The following is a 17216-nucleotide window of genomic DNA, read 5'->3' on the forward strand; positions in this document are numbered from 1 at the left end:
GCATGGGTGGGCCCAGAAGCTTGTCTGGGGCCTACCACTGCAGCCGAGGAATGGTCCTGAGCTATCTATCCAGAGGGAAGAAGCTGGACAACTGAGAAGATCTCAGGGGAGGACCCGTCATGGGAGGATCATGCAGAGTGCTGGTCTGGAGAGGGGCCTGGTGACTCGGTTGGAGGATGTATCCTAAGATAACTTTACAGCATAGTGTTGCCGGGTTGGCTTAAAGGTTCAAGCACTGTGACTGACATTCACCACAAAAAAAACAATACATCCTGTGGCAGAGGATCGTACGGGTTCATCCCAAGCAAGTCTGTGGCAGAGAATTTTGTTCGTGCTACGTACTGGCTGCTAGGCAAGTGAGCGAGGCCTATCCAGGCGGGCAAAGATTGGGTCCCACGAGGGGAGCGCATTTCACTGTAATATTCAACTCTAAAGGACATTTGTCAAGAATCCTACAGAAAGGGTATTTGAGCTTTCCCTGCAGTTTCCCTTCTGCCTCTTTCCTGCTACTTCTTCGTTAATTGTTCAATAAAGCATTGAAAACGTACTCCAGTGTCGGTGCTCATATCGTCCGGAGGTAAACTCAAGGGAACCCTAGACCCGGTGCCGGTGAAACAGAGGGAAGGAGAGTGAATGTAACAAGCCCGCTTAAACCAGCAGCTCCACCGAGAGTTATTGCTACACTACTTTTGGGAGTTAGTGCGGTGCCACAAGTGCGGCATTGCACCGATTGCCATTGCCGCTGATTTGCCATGCGTTTTGACATGTCAAATCGCATGGCAAATTGCTCCAATGTGAACCAGGGCTAAGTGCTATTCCCTATATATAACACTGATATCTATACACTGAGTGCACTGAGTGGCATTCAATGGACCAGATATCAGTGGGCACTAGTGAATAGCACCTGCCACCTGGTGAATAGGCACAGCTCAGGGCAAGAAGGAAGGAACACTCAGCAAGCATGGCTCGTTCTTCTTATAACAACACAGACGCACACTAACTGCTGTGCTGTCATTATCACACTGACCTGCTGCTGCACACAAGGCAAGGTCAGTGTGGGTGGTGTTGAGAAATTCTAAGATAACTCAGTCTGCCCTGCTCTGTGTGCACCGAGATAAAAAGAAGACAAGGGCGCACCAGCCTTGTGCATTAACTTTTAAAACATTTATTAAATAAAAAATGGTAAAAGTAACTCACAAACGATTGGTGGAGGAGGCACAACATAAAATCGCACCGGTAGACAGTCTGCGATTTGGGATGAGCGAATCCTTCCAGGGGTCGTGGAGGAACGCACAGACCTTGCAATCCACTAACACGTTTCGAGGGGAGAGTCCCCTCTTCCTCAGAGCTATGCAGTGCAACCTCCCTCAGCAAACTTCACTTATAAATGCCTGCATGCCAATAAGGTAGGGATGGGATGCGGGGCTCCTCCCCCTTTTTCCCTAAAAAATCCCTCCCTCCTAGGTCCTCTAACCAGGCATGCCATATACGCATAAGTGCATATGCAGACACGTGTACATACCATATATACACGTGCATGCATACACACATGCATACACATAAAAACAAATAATGAATAGTCAATTGATAAATAGGTTAATAGGAAGTGAACTGCAGCATACCGTGTATACGGACTGAAAGGCAACATGTGGTGTCTAAAAAATACCAGATAAAAATCACAGCAGGCATTATCAATCACATTGCCAGATATAAAACACAGTAGACACTACCAATCATAATGGGTGAGAGTCACCACCTCAAAACCTCACTCATCTAGTCACAGGATGTGGATGGTGGATGGAAGTGTGCATGTACTCACATTAGTATTGTGGGGGTCGATACCTGTGGGGTGCCTCCGCATCCGCTGCACAGCGGACCGATAGCTGTAGCATGTCTGTAATTCGGAGGAACGCACGCCGATGTGCTTGCGTTCCAAGCTACGGGGGGGGGGGGGGGGGTTGGGAGGGCGGGGTTAGCGTGCCACGCTGGAGGAGGGAGGCGGGGTTGACATCTCCCCCTCCGCATGACGCACAGTGCACTGGCCATACGGGCGGCGTGAGACAGCATAGTGACTTGCAGCTGGGGGCGGGGCCGACATGTAGAGAGCCCTACGCCCTCCAGAGACATCCTGGTGTCTGACGAGGCGACCAACTGTCGCACAGACCATGGACCAGGCACATCTAAACAGCACATTGCCACAATACACTGCCAGTGTGTATAGCAATGATAGGATAATAATGAAACTGGCAATGAAAGTACAACTACCACCAGATGATTTGTAGACTGTATAATGAAAGGAATAATGATAAAATCATTAATAGTGGTAATGTGTGTGTTATCTAGCAATGCGGTTGATGATGCTATTACAAGGGTAATGCTGCTAGAAGTATTTCTAAAAAGATCATAGCGCTAGTAAAAATAGTGATAAATAATGTAGTAAAAGATCAATCATCCGACCATCAGCGCGACCAGCACGCTGTACATATAGCTCCTATGCGCATATGGTTGCCCACAGACTCGCGTACCTCTAATAAGCTACAGATCAGTACCCATATTAATGGTGGTACTAATAGTAGAATGAAATGAATTAAATTAAAATACAAATAAGGATTACGCTGAGAGAGGTATGCGCATGCAACAACCTATTGCGACTGCTATACCATACATATTATATAATATAATAACAATACAAACGGTAAGTATTACATTTTCAGTCGCTATGTGCAAAAGGTGGTTGTGACAATGACTGTACAAACAAAACGATATCTATACTTAACCACTAGACATATATCACGAATGGTGTCTCAAGTAAAACGCTATATTGGTATGAAATCGTTAGTAATCCACTAGTAATCAGAACAGAAAATTGGTTGCATCAGATGAATTGAGAAATGCACTGACACTGTCCTATATGTTGAGGACAGTGTAAATGCGTGCAAGGACTATAAACGGGAAAAGGCAGAGACAGTGGGGTGGGGGGGAGGGAAAAACAAATGAATACCCATCAAACTCTACATGGTCAGACAATTTTGTGAACCTCAGGATCCTCATTCAACCCCCCAGGGGTCATACTGCCCAAGGTGAAGATCCAATAGGCCTCGCGTTTACAGAGTCTCTGGTGTCTTCTACCTCTGTCAATATCACCCCCGATGGACTCAATCCCAAACACTTTCATGCCCATGGGATCTCCATGGTGGACATCTTGAACGTGCCTAGGGACAGGATATTTGACCCGTGTGTTGATAATATCGCATTTATGCTCGCCAATGCGTACTCTCATAGGACGGGAGGTGCGGCCAACGTAAAGGCGCCCACACGGACAAATAATGCCATAAACTACGTGGTCAGTACCGTAGTTAATGAATTGCTTCAGGAGATGAGTTCTGCCATCTACCAGTGACAGAGTTTTTCCTGTGCCAGATGTTTTGACAGGTGCCGCAGTTTCTAACGCTACACTTGTAACTGCCTTTCTGGTCAAAAATAGTCGACCAGACATTGATGGACTTATTTAGAGGTTTCTTCACCATGCTGGGGGCTATCAGGCTTCTTAAGTCACAGGGTTTTCTATAAACTATATTGGGTCTATCAGGAAGGTCTTAGAAAAAAGGGGGAAGGGGGGGGGGGGGGTTAATTACCCAGGAGAACGAAACAGATGGACTTTGTACCGGCCGCACATGAGATCCAGACACCGGCAAGTTGATAGGGACCGGGGTCAGCTTACCTCAGTACTTGTAACTGGCTTGAGACGCAAGGCCAGTATACATGGTTAAAATGTTCGTTACCATGAAGGGAATTACTCCATTCATGGTGGTACAACTTACAAATGCATACTAATAGTTAATGCTGATAGAAGAATTACAATACGCATATACATTTTGCAAATAACAGTGTGATTACAAGTTTGCGATTTCCTGCGATTAAACAGTATTTAAACTCGGTAAAACCACTAATATCCATACACAACACTAGCAAGGACTATAGTAGACTGTGTTTAGCTGCAGAAGTGCCCGTGATGGGCGGAGCAGTGGACAGGGGGATCTCCTGTCCTGAAGAGGGAGGGGCCAGTGGATTGATAGTGCAAATTTCTAGGGACTATAGACTATGGTAAACTACGTGTTACCTAATTGCTATGAATCATTCGGCCTTAGTTGGTTGTCATATAGGTCAACCTTAAATTTTTATCCAAGGAAGGATTTATAGGATTGTACTTCGTTAATGCCTGGCCACCGTGTGGCATTCAGGCGTTCAATCCACTTGGCCTCTTGTTGGAGTATCCTCCTGTCCCAGTCACCCCCCCTTGGGTCTTGAGGAATTACTGCTAGGACAATAAAAGTCGCAACAGAGGTGTCGAATCTGTGGCATAAATCGAGATGTCTACTAATGGGACTAAGCATTTTCCCATTTGTTGAGTAATATACGTGGTCACGTATCCTTTGCCATAGGTGGCGGATGGTCTTACCCACATAGAATATCCCACATCTACACGTCATCAAGTATATTACACCTTGGGTGTTACAGTCTGCCCGAAAACGTGGACAGAATGTCTCACCGTTGGGCAATTGGAATTTGTGACCTGTGGATACCCAGGGGCAAAAAGAGCAGTGTCCACACGTGTATATACCCATTCTATTGGTCGTTTGAGCCTGTGAGGGTGCAAAATGGCTCCTAGTCAGCTTATCACGCAAGGATGGTGCTTTTTTAAAAACGATCTCAGGGTGGTCACTGACATATTTCTTTAGGATGGGGTCCTCAGCTAAAATATGCCAGTGTTGCTGTAGTATATTGCGTAATTGGTACTGTTGGTGCGAGTATTGTGTGATGAATTTCGTCGTTGAATGTTCCTCCCCCCTGGGTTCCTTGGAGAAAAGGAGTGCATTTCTAGATTGGTCACAGGCTTTATTGAAGGCTTTGCGGAGTAGGGACTTGGAGTATCCCCGTTTAAGGAGACGTTCCCTCAGTAAGTCCGCATGGTGTTTGAAATCATTATCAGTAGTACAGTTCCTCCTAAGGCGGATGTACTGTGCATAGGGGATACTTCGTACCAGGGTGGACGGATGGGTGCTAGAGGCATGAAGTATCGTATTCCCTGCCGTCTCTTTGCGGTAAAGTGTAGTGGCCAGACATAGATTGGCGTCCTTGTAGATCGTTAGATCTAAAAACGAAATTTTGTGTAAATCGCTATTGTAAGTGAACTTTAAATTAAACGTATTGCTATTTAGATGATCTACAAAAGAAGCCAGTGTCTGTTGGGACCCGGTCCATATGATGAAAATGTCATCGATGTATCTTAACCATACCAACACCTCATTGGTGTGGCTGCTAAGTTGCTCGTTTGAGAAGACATAACGTTCCCACCCCCCCAGGTACAGATTGGCGTAGGCGGGGGCACAACATGTGCCCATAGCCACGCCCTGTACCTGGAGGTAGTGGGAGCCATTAAATAGAAAGCAATTGTGTGTCAGTATAAAGAGAAGTAGTCTCAACACGAAGTCATTAAAGGGCCATAAATGATGGTCTTCCTCCATGAGGAACGAGCGGACCATCCCGACACCCTGCTCGTGAGGGATGCTGGAGTACAAAGCCTCCACATCCAAAGTCACGAGCAGGGCATCGGGAGGGACCGTCACCCCTTCAATCTGTTTGAGGAGGTCTAGGGTGTCCCGCACATATGAAGGTAGTCGCCGGACATGGGGAGTCAGAAAGAAATCAATAAACCTGCTTGCATTTTCTGTCAATGAGCCTATTGCCGACACTATGGGGCGACCAGGGGGGGCTTTCAGGTTCTTATGGACCTTTGGTAGCGCATAGAATGTAGCCATGCGAGGAAATTTGTTATCCAGAAAGTTGTAGGTGTCCTGGTCTATCAAACCCATATAATATGCCTCCCCTATAAGAGATTTATATTCGTTAGCAAACCGGTGACTGACACTCGCAGAAATTCTGCGATACCATGTTTTATTGTTTAAAATATTGAGGCACATTTTGATATATTGTTGTTCCGTCATCAATACAATATTGCCCCCTTTGTCTGATTGTTTAATAATCAGGTCAGGGCAGTTACGTAGTTTTTCTAGGGATTGTAGTTGGTCAGTCGTAGATTTTTTGGTAATGGATCTAGTGTCAGTCGCCTAAGGTCACTTGTGGCGGCTATAAGGAAAGCCCAGATGTGTGGATTGCTCGTAAGGTCTGGAAATTTTTTAGACTTAGGTTTAAATTTTTTGGGTTTTGGTATCGGTAGAGTAGTCGTATCAGTCGGGGTTGTTAGGGACCCGGACCTCTCATTCTCCTCCAATAGGAGGATGAGATCTCTGAAGGCCCTGAATTCCTCCATAGTGAAGTGTTTAATGCTTTCAGACAGTTCCTTGTCTTTTTTGGAACGTATGTATTGATCATCAAAGAGATATTTGTAAGTTAGTCTTCTACAAAAGAGATATAAATCTTTAATGGTATCATATTTGTCCATTTGTGGAGTAGGGCAAAAACTTAGACCGAATCTTAAAAGATCAAAATCCGCTTGAGAAAAGGAATAAGGAGTAAGGTTAATGATATCCAATTCTACGTGGGAGGGGGTGGGTTCAGGGGTGAGGGAAAATTTGAAGAGGGTGATGCTACAGAGGTAACATGAGCATCCAACGTACTTTGTTTGGTGGTGAACATTGCTGGTATTGTGGTGTTCGGTTGGTGTAATACCGTGTTGGTAGTGCCACGTGTCATCGTATTAGGGCCACGAGGGCCAATATTAGGGACAGGATTAGCATTAAATCCTGTTGGGTTTTGTAAAATTGTAAGTGCTTGTGTGGCTAAATGGCCTAAGTGTGTGATGGAGTGAGTACCTTCCGTGGTCCCTGTATTGGGGCCCGAAGGTGGGCATTGGGGTTGTGTTTTGGCCATTTGTGAATGTTGTTTAGTGATTTCATCAGGTCGTTTTTTGGGGTGTGGGGTGCGAGGTTGGTTCCCTCCCAGACTTCTTTTTCGTGGGCCAGAGTGGGAGTTGGTACATATATTGGTGGATTGTGAGGGGGGTCGTGTAGAAGAGGAGGCAAAAGATGAATCCGATTCAGTGTCCTCCTCTCTGGAAGAGTAGCTTGGGTCATTATGGCTATTTTTAGTGCCCTGTCTCATTCTTTTGTTTTGTGGCATCAAATGCCATCGATAAGCATAGCCTTCCACGAAGGCCGTCTTGTCCCTAAACATTTTGGTTTGTTTCTTTGATATGGCCAAAACACAACCCCAATGCCCACCTTCGGGCCCCAATACAGGGACCACGGAAGGTACTCACTCCATCACACACTTAGGCCATTTAGCCACACAAGCACTTACAATTTTACAAAACCCAACAGGATTTAATGCTAATCCTGTCCCTAATATTGGCCCTCGTGGCCCTAATACGATGACACGTGGCACTACCAACACGGTATTACACCAACCGAACACCACAATACCAGCAATGTTCCCCACCAAACAAAGTACGTTGGATGCTCATGTTACCTCTGTAGCATCACCCTCTTCAAATTTTCCCTCACCCCTGAACCCACCCCCTCCCACGTAGAATTGGATATCATTAACCTTACTCCTTATTCCTTTTCTCAAGCGGATTTTGATCTTTTAAGATTCGGTCTAAGTTTTTGCCCTACTCCACAAATGGACAAATATGATACCATTAAAGATTTATATCTCTTTTGTAGAAGACTAACTTACAAATATCTCTTTGATGATCAATACATACGTTCCAAAAAAGACAAGGAACTGTCTGAAAGCATTAAACACTTCACTATGGAGGAATTCAGGGCCTTCAGAGATCTCATCCTCCTATTGGAGGAGAATGAGAGGTCCGGGTCCCTAACAACCCCGACTGATACGACTACTCTACCGATACCAAAACCCAAAAAATTTAAACCTAAGTCTAAAAAATTTCCAGACCTTACGAGCAATCCACACATCTGGGCTTTCCTTATAGCCGCCACAAGTGACCTTAGGCGACTGACACTAGATCCATTACCAAAAAATCTACGATCTGACCAACTACAATCCCTAGAAAAACTACGTAACTGCCCTGACCTGATTATTAAACAATCAGACAAAGGGGGCAATATTGTATTGATGACGGAACAACAATATATCAAAATGTGCCTCAATATTTTAAACAATAAAACATGGTATCGCAGAATTTCTGCGAGTGTCAGTCACCGGTTTGCTAACGAATATAAATCTCTTATAGGGGAGGCATATTATATGGGTTTGATAGACCAGGACACCTACAACTTTCTGGATAACAAATTTCCTCGCATGGCTACATTCTATGCGCTACCAAAGGTCCATAAGAACCTGAAAGCCCCCCTGGTCGCCCCATAGTGTCGGCAATAGGCTCATTGACAGAAAATGCAAGCAGGTTTATTGATTTCTTTCTGACTCCCCATGTCCGGCGACTACCTTCATATGTGCGGGACACCCTAGACCTCCTCAAACAGATTGAAGGGGTGATGGTCCCTCCCGATGCCCTGCTCGTGACTTTGGATGTGGAGGCTTTGTACTCCAGCATCCCTCACGAGCAGGGTGTCGGGATGGTCCGCTCGTTCCTCATGGAGGAAGACCATCATTTATGGCCCTTTAATGACTTCGTGTTGAGACTACTTCTCTTTATACTGACACACAATTGCTTTCTATTTAATGGCTCCCACTACCTCCAGGTACAGGGCGTGGCTATGGGCACATGTTGTGCCCCCGCCTACGCCAATCTGTACCTGGGGGGGTGGGAACGTTATGTCTTCTCAAACGAGCAACTTAGCAGCCACACCAATGAGGTGTTGGTATGGTTAAGATACATCGATGACATTTTCATCATATGGACCGGGTCCCAACAGACACTGGCTTCTTTTGTAGATCATCTAAATAGCAATACGTTTAATTTAAAGTTCACTTACAATAGCGATTTACACAATTTCGTTTTTAGATCTAACGATCTACAAGGACGCCAATCTATGTCTGGCCACTACACTTTACCGCAAAGAGACGGCAGGGAATACGATACTTCATGCCTCTAGCGCCCATCCGTCCACCCTGGTACGAAGTATCCCCTATGCACAGTACATCCGCCTTAGGAGGAACTGTACTACTGATAATGATTTCAAACACCATGCGGACTTACTGAGGGAACGTCTCCTTAAACGGGGATACTCCAAGTCCCTACTCCGCAAAGCCTTCAATAAAGCCTGTGACCAATCTAGAAATGCACTCCTTTTCTCCAAGGAACCCAGGGGGGAGGAACATTCAACGACGAAATTCATCACACAATACTCGCACCAACAGTACCAATTACGCAATATACTACAGCAACACTGGCATATTTTAGCTGAGGACCCCATCCTAAAGAAATATGTCAGTGACCACCCTGAGATCGTTTTTAAAAAAGCACCATCCTTGCGTGATAAGCTGACTAGGAGCCATTTTGCACCCTCACAGGCTCAAACGACCAATAGAATGGGTATATACACGTGTGGACACTGCTCTTTTTGCCCCTGGGTATCCACAGGTCACAAATTCCAATTGCCCAACGGTGAGACATTCTGTCCACGTTTTCGGGCAGACTGTAACACCCAAGGTGTAATATACTTGATGACGTGTAGATGTGGGATATTCTATGTGGGTAAGACCATCCGCCACCTATGGCAAAGGATACGTGACCACGTATATTACTCAACAAATGGGAAAATGCTTAGTCCCATTAGTAGACATCTCGATTTATGCCACAGATTCGACACCTCTGTTGCGACTTTTATTGTCCTAGCAGTAATTCCTCAAGACCCAAGGGGGGGTGACTGGGACAGGAGGATACTCCAACAAGAGGCCAAGTGGATTGAACGCCTGAATGCCACACGGTGGCCAGGCATTAACGAAGTACAATCCTATAAATCCTTCCTTGGATAAAAATTTAAGGTTGACCTATATGACAACCAACTAAGGCCGAATGATTCATAGCAATTAGGTAACACGTAGTTTACCATAGTCTATAGTCCCTAGAAATTTGCACTATCAATCCACTGGCCCCTCCCTCTTCAGGACAGGAGATCCCCCTGTCCACTGCTCCGCCCATCACGGGCACTTCTGCAGCTAAACACAGTCTACTATAGTCCTTGCTAGTGTTGTGTATGGATATTAGTGGTTTTACCGAGTTTAAATACTGTTTAATCGCAGGAAATCGCAAACTTGTAATCACACTGTTATTTGCAAAATGTATATGCGTATTGTAATTCTTCTATCAGCATTAACTATTAGTATGCATTTGTAAGTTGTACCACCATGAATGGAGTAATTCCCTTCATGGTAACGAACATTTTAACCATGTATACTGGCCTTGCGTCTCAAGCCAGTTACAAGTACTGAGGTAAGCTGACCCCGGTCCCTATCAACTTGCCGGTGTCTGGATCTCATGTGCGGCCGGTAAGCCGCATTCTGCCCTCCCCTTACTCTTTGGGGGATGGTGTCTGCGGCGTTTGGTGTAGATCTACTCCTCTCCCCCTGGATTTACAATGCACACTCCATGATGTGTGCATTGATATCTCCAGACTTTCCATCTGTTGGTCCCAGCCTTTACAGCGCTCCATACGCTGTATCTAGGAGGAACCACTAGGTGGAGCTTATAGATCTATTACCTATAGGACTGCTCTTCCTCCTCACATCGTTGTCCATGACAGAGGCCTATCTGACCACTGAGCATGTGCGATGGGATGTGAGAGTGTGCAGCTCCTTTTGGCCGAATCAGGTGATGCTTGTCTTACACACCTGATTGGGACGTGTATTTAAGGCTGTCAGCAACAGCCTCATACCACGCCACTACCCTCCAGGGCGCTCTGATGCCTGAATGTTACCTGTTTAACAACACAAGCTGTCTGGTAAGAGTATGCTGGATTTATACAAATCTAAACTAAATGCTCTGTAGCTGTACTCTGTTTGTGCAACTAGATGAAACCTGATGTTTCTCTCACTCCCTAATTTAGATGGCAGTCCTGGGAGCTTATTAGATAGCTCCTTGCTGGGATAGGATCAGAGCTCTATTGCAGCCATGTCAGTCAAGATCTATTTTGTGCCAGGTTTACAAGCAAGTAGCTGATTGATGCTGTTTACAAGACCTGCTCACCTGTCTTACCCTACAAGGTAGGAGCAGCCCTTCATGTGCAATTATTTAACCCTATAGGCATACCTGTACTCAGCATGTATATGAGGATCTGTTTATGCCATTTGATTTATTGGTATAACGGCACACTATAAGGAGCTGGTCTCAATATTGGCTAATTAGATATTATCTACATCTTTAGATTACAGTCTCTGGATTACCTTATGCACCTTGGTTATTGGAGGCTGTGTCTCTGAATGCATGGCTTCTCAATTATCCATAACCTCTACCTGATCTGAAGACGGATTCAGTTACTCTGGCTGGTACATTACTTTCTATATCCCAGTTCCTCTGTCTATTCCCCCCTGTTTGGTTTCTCCTTTCTCTCTCCCCCCCCCCCCCTTTTTTCTTCCCCTCCCCCCCCCCCTTGCCCCTCTCTCTTTCTCTCCCTCCCTGACCCCCACCCCCCATCTAGCTGTGCCTTATGCTCTCCTCTACATATGAATGTTCTGGTTTTACCACAGATGTACATTGGCTATTTTTACCCCCCCCCCCTTTTTTTTTGGACAGTTGGGATTCTCTAGCTCACTACCCCCCTTGAGTCTACTGGTGACATAAATCTCTTTACCAGACACGTCCCCGCATGTTATCACAGGTCACCATATGCGTGTTGAATCTTGGGCCTTTTGGGATCGCTTCCTCACGGTACTTAGTGGTTCTGATTGAGACGCACTTTTGAAAAGTCTTTATGCAAAAATAATATTAATATGCTACTGTATGTTTGTTTTTGTTTTTTGGTGTATGTCCTTTTCTATTTCCCATTACAGGTAACCCAAACAAGCTCCTGAAGAAGCATTCAAATTTGCAAAACATGTAGAGCCATACCGAGCTATATCAGTTTGAGGTTATTCAATGGGAACGGAAGGGGTTTATCCCTCCCTCTGGTATAGGGGCTATTCCCCGATCCGTTCTCATACATTTATGTAGTGACATTTAATACCAATTTCCGCAATGTACTGCGTTTTTTAAAAAGATGTTTACGTTTTTGTGATTCTTTTTAAATTTGTGTATAAATAAAAGTTTACATTGATTTTTATGATTGGTGCCTACAAAGTCCATCTGTTTCGTTCTCCTGGGTAATTAACCCCCCCCCCCTTCCCCCTTTTTTCTAAGACTTAAAATAGGACGTTGGCACTGCTCTACATATGAGACCTCCACAGACCATCCTGTGATGAGATCTAATAACCCTTCAATCTTTCTCTATCAGGAAGGTGTTTACTCAAAATAGGGTCGTGTTTGAGGATACTCCAGTTCTTCCGTAAAATACTTTGTACTTCAAAAGCCCTGTTGGTATATTGGGTGGAGAACCGAGTCTGTATAGTGTCCTCATCACTCACAGGGGTGGACTGTGAATCATGTACCGAGGGCTCCTCATATAGATGGACATATTTATTGCAGGCCGTATCTATTAGGGTGGGATCATATCCTTTATCAATGAATTTGTTTCGGAGGATCTTACTCTGTTCTAGATAGTCGCTTTTCGTTGTACAAGTGCGCTTAAGGCGACAAAACTGACCATATGGGATGTTCTTGATCCATCTAGGATGATGGTTGCTCTCAGCATGTAAAAAGGAATTACCACTGCTGGGTTTGAAGTGTGTTTTGGAAATAATTTTCCCATCAAGGCCGTTCCTGAGCTCCAGATCTAAGAAAACGAGAATGTCACTACTGATGACATGCGTGAACTCAATCCCAAACGGATTGCTTCTACAGTGCTCAAGGAATTGTCTTAGCTCCTGGTCGGATCCATCCCAAATGATAAGGATATCGTCTATATATCTAGCGAAGGACCAGGTTCGCTCCGAAGGGATTATTGCTCCAAATGAACAATTCTTCCCAATACCCCATGAAGATGTTGGCATAACTGGGGGCGAACCTGGCCCCCATCGCAGTGCCCTTTATCTGCAAATAGTGTTCTCCGAGAAAGGAGAAATGATTGTGTTTAAGGGAGAATTCAACACAATCAAGTATAAACTTAGTCTGTACAGAGTTAAGACCACCTTCCTTAGACAAATAGTGATTCACTGCTCTAAGGCCATAAACATGATCGATCGACGTATAGAGCGAGGCTACATCTAAGGAAAGCCATCTATATCTAGGCTGCCGTATGTAGTGTGATAAGATATCCAACACGTGGCTCGAGTCCCTAACGAAAGATGGAAGATTCGTAACTATTCCCTGCAGAAAATGATCAATGTAGCACCCTACATTGCTGGTAATGCTGTCAATACCTGCAATGATGGGTCTACCAGGGGGGTTCACTTCGCTTTTATGCACTTTCGGGATGTGGTAAAAATGTGGGGTTAAAGCATGTCTGTTGTAGAGAAATTGAAACTCGTTTTTGATTAAGACCATATTCAATAATGCTTGGTCCAAAAGTAATTTTAGATCTTTCGTATACTCTACAACAGGGTCACCTTTCAATTTAGTATAAGTGACTGTATCCCCCAATAACCTCATAGCTTCGGCTACATAGTCTTCCATAGTCTTAAGCGCACTTGTACAACGAAAAGCGACTATCTAGAACAGAGTAAGATCCTCAAACAAATTCATTGATAAAGGATATGATCCCACCCTAATAGATACGGCCTGCAATAAATATGTCCATCTATATGAGGAGCCCTTGGTACATGATTCACAGTCCACCCCTGTGAGTGATGAGGACACTATACAGACTCGGTTCTCCACCCAATATACCAACAGGGCTTTTGAAATACAAAGTATTTTACGGAAGAACTGGAGTATCCTCAAACACGACCCTATTTTGAGTAAACACCTTCCTGATAGACCCAATATAGTTTATAGAAAACCCTGTGACTTAAGAAGCCTGATAGCCCCCAGCATGGTGAAGAAACCTCTAAATAAGTCCATCAATGTCTGGTCAACTATTTTTGACCAGAAAGGCAGTTACAAGTGTAGCGTTAGAAACTGCGGCACCTGTCAAAACATGTGGCACAGGAAAAACTCTGTCACTGGTATAGATGGCAGAACTCACCTCCTGAAGCAATTCATTAACTACGGTACTGACCACGTAGTTTATGGCATTATTTGTCCGTGTGGGCGCCTTTACGTTGGCCGCACCTCCCATCCTATGAGAGTACGCATTGGCGAGCATAAATGCAATATTATCAACACACGGGTCAAATACCCTGTCCCTAGGCACTTTCAAGATGTCCACCATGGAGATCCCATGGGCATGAAAGTGTTTGGGATTGAGTCCATCGGGGGTGATATTGACAGAGGTAGAAGACACCAGAGACTCTGCAAACACGAGGCCTATTGGATCTTCATCTTGGGCAGTATGACCCCTGGGGGGTTGAATGAGGATCCTGAGGTTCACAAAATTGTCTGACCATGTAGAGTTTGATGGGTATTCATTTGTTTTTCCCTCCTCCCCCCCCCCCCCCCCCACCCCACTGTCTCTGCCTTTTCCCGTTTATAGTCCTTGCACGCATTTACACTGTCCTCAACATATAGGACAGTGTCAGTGCATTTCTCAATTCATCTGATGCAACCAATTTTCTGTTCTGATTACTAACGATTTCATACCAATATAGCGTTTTACTTGAGACACCATTCGTGATATATGTCTAGTGGTTAAGTATAGATATCGTTTTGTTTGTACAGTCATTGTCACAACCACCTTTTGCACATAGCGACTGAAAATGTAATACTTACCGTTTGTATTGTTATTATATAATATGTATGGTATAGCAGTCGCAATAGGTTGTTGCATGCGCATACCTCTCTCAGCGTAATCCTTATTTGTATTTTAATTTAATTCATTTCATTCTACTATTAGTACCACCATTAATATGGGTACTGATCTGTAGCTTATTAGAGGTACGCGAGTCTGTGGGCACCCATATGCGCATAGGAGCTATATGTACAGCGTGCTGGTCGCGCTGATGGTCGGATGATTGATCTTTTACTACATTATTTATCACTATTTTTACTAGCGCTATGATCTTTTTAGAAATACTTCTAGCAGCATTACCCTTGTAATAGCATCATCAACCGCATTGCTAGATAACACACACACACACACACACATTACCACTATTAATGATTTTATCATTATTCCTTTCATTATACAGTCTACAAATCATCTGGTGGTAGTTGTACTTTCATTGCCAGTTTCATTATTATCCTATCATTGCTATACACACTGGCAGTGTATTGTGGCAATGTGCTGTTTAGATGTGCCTGGTCCATGGTCTGTGCGACAGCTGGTCGCCTCGTCAGACACCAGGATGTCTCTGGAGGGCGTAGGGCTCTCTACATGTCGGCCCCGCCCCCAGCTGCAAGTCACTATGCTGTCTCACGCCACCCATATGGCCAGTGCACTGTGTGTCATGCGGAGGGGGAGATGTCAACCCCGCCTCCCTCCTCCAGCGTGGCACGCTAACCCCGCCCTCCCCCCCCCCCCCCCGTAGCTTGGAACGCAAGCACATCGGCGTGCGTTCCTCCGGATTACAGACATGCTACAGCTATCGGTCCGCTGTGCAGCGGATGCGGAGGCACCCCACAGGTATCGACCCCCACAATACTAATGTGAGTACATGCACACTTCCATCCACCATCCACATCCTATGACTAGATGAGTGAGGTTTTGAGGTGGTGACTCTCACCCATTATGATTGGTAGTGTCTACTGTGTTTTATATCTGGCAATGTGATTGATAATGCCTGCTGTGATTTTTATCTGGTATTTTTTTTTAGACACCACATGTTGTCTTTCAGTCCCTATACACGGTATGCTGCAGTTCACTTCCTATTAACCTATTTATCAATTGACTATTCATTATTTGTTTTTATGTGTATGCATGTGCGTGTATGCATGCACGTGTATATATGGTATGTACACGTGTCTGCATATGCACTTATGCGTATATGGCATGCCTGGTTAGAGGACCTAGGAGGGAGGGATTTTTTAGGGAAAAAGGGGGAGGAGCCCCGCACCCCATCCCTACCTTATTGGCATGCAGGCATTTATAAGTGAAGTTCGCTGAGGGAGGTTGCACTGCATAGCTCTGAGGAAGAGGGGACTCTCCCCTCGAAACGCGTTAGTGGATTGCAACGTCTGTGCATTCCTCCACGACCCCTGGAAAGATTCGCTCATCCCAAATCGCAGACTGTCTACCGGTGCGATTTTATGTTGTGCCTCCTCCACCGATCGTTTGTGAGTTACTTCTTTTACCATTTTTTATTTAATAAAGGTTTTAAAAGTTAATGCACAAGGCTGGTGCGCCCTTGTCTTTTTTTTATCTCGGTTTCTACTAGGATCCCCATCCTTGAGGGCAGCAAGGCCTGTGTTTATGTACTATATATGGTGATCCACCTGTGCGCAGGAGTTGCTTTTTTCTCTTCTGCTCTGTGTGCACTCTGCATTGCAGCCTCCAGCTTCTTTACCGACTGTCCCCCATGCAGCCCTAGGCCTGACTAAACTTGTGCACCCCCTAATTTAAATATGAAGCACCCCTTCCTGTCAAGGGCACACCCCTTGCTGTTTAAGACCTGCCCTGAAATTTTCGAGTGTGAACACTAGTTCTAAGGGCCTGGGGGGGGGGGGGGCAATGGATTCCCTTAATTTGCACAGATTTCCTCTCACTTCCTGTGTGGTTATGGGGCAGGAAGTGAAGGGAAATCTCTGCAGTGGGACAGGGATGGTAAAAAATAAACATAGCAAGCCAACGGGGACTCTTTCCATGCTGCCCCCCAGCAAAGTGCTGCCCTAGGCCTGGGCCTTGTCGGCCTAGGCCAGGATACAGCATTGCCCCCATGGCAGTGAAGTATGGCCCCGCCCCTCAGCTGAATTCCCCGGGGGGAGAGGTGGCCGGAGCACCTGTCACGGCTGACCACTCTGATTGTTCTCTGTGTCTGAATAATCCCGGCCAGCTCGCTTCTCTGAGCCTCTTATATAGCCGCATAAACCAGGATTCAATGGTTCACGTCTTCCTTGGGGGTATACTTTTCTTTTTTTCCTGCATGACAAGCTGCGGGCACTGCCACCACGTGGCCCTCAGACAGTGCCAGAGTGCCTGAAT

General features: G+C 45.3%; 2 long non-coding RNA genes across 2 annotated transcripts in view; one reads left to right on the forward strand and one right to left on the reverse strand.

The window, feature by feature from the left end:
* LOC141148692 (uncharacterized) overlaps positions 1–17216 on the reverse strand; it is a 202485-nt gene that overhangs the window by 47477 nt on the left and 137792 nt on the right. The window lies entirely within an intron of this gene.
* Positions 10687–12209, forward strand: LOC141148691 (uncharacterized). Its single transcript, XR_012245243.1, has 4 exons — positions 10687–10889; positions 10995–11151; positions 11313–11433; positions 11681–12209. It is a non-coding gene; the product is annotated as an uncharacterized lncRNA (long non-coding RNA).

Source organism: Aquarana catesbeiana, linkage group LG06 (assembly GCF_042186555.1).
Source record: "Aquarana catesbeiana isolate 2022-GZ linkage group LG06, ASM4218655v1, whole genome shotgun sequence".
NCBI lineage: Eukaryota > Metazoa > Chordata > Amphibia > Anura > Ranidae > Aquarana > Aquarana catesbeiana.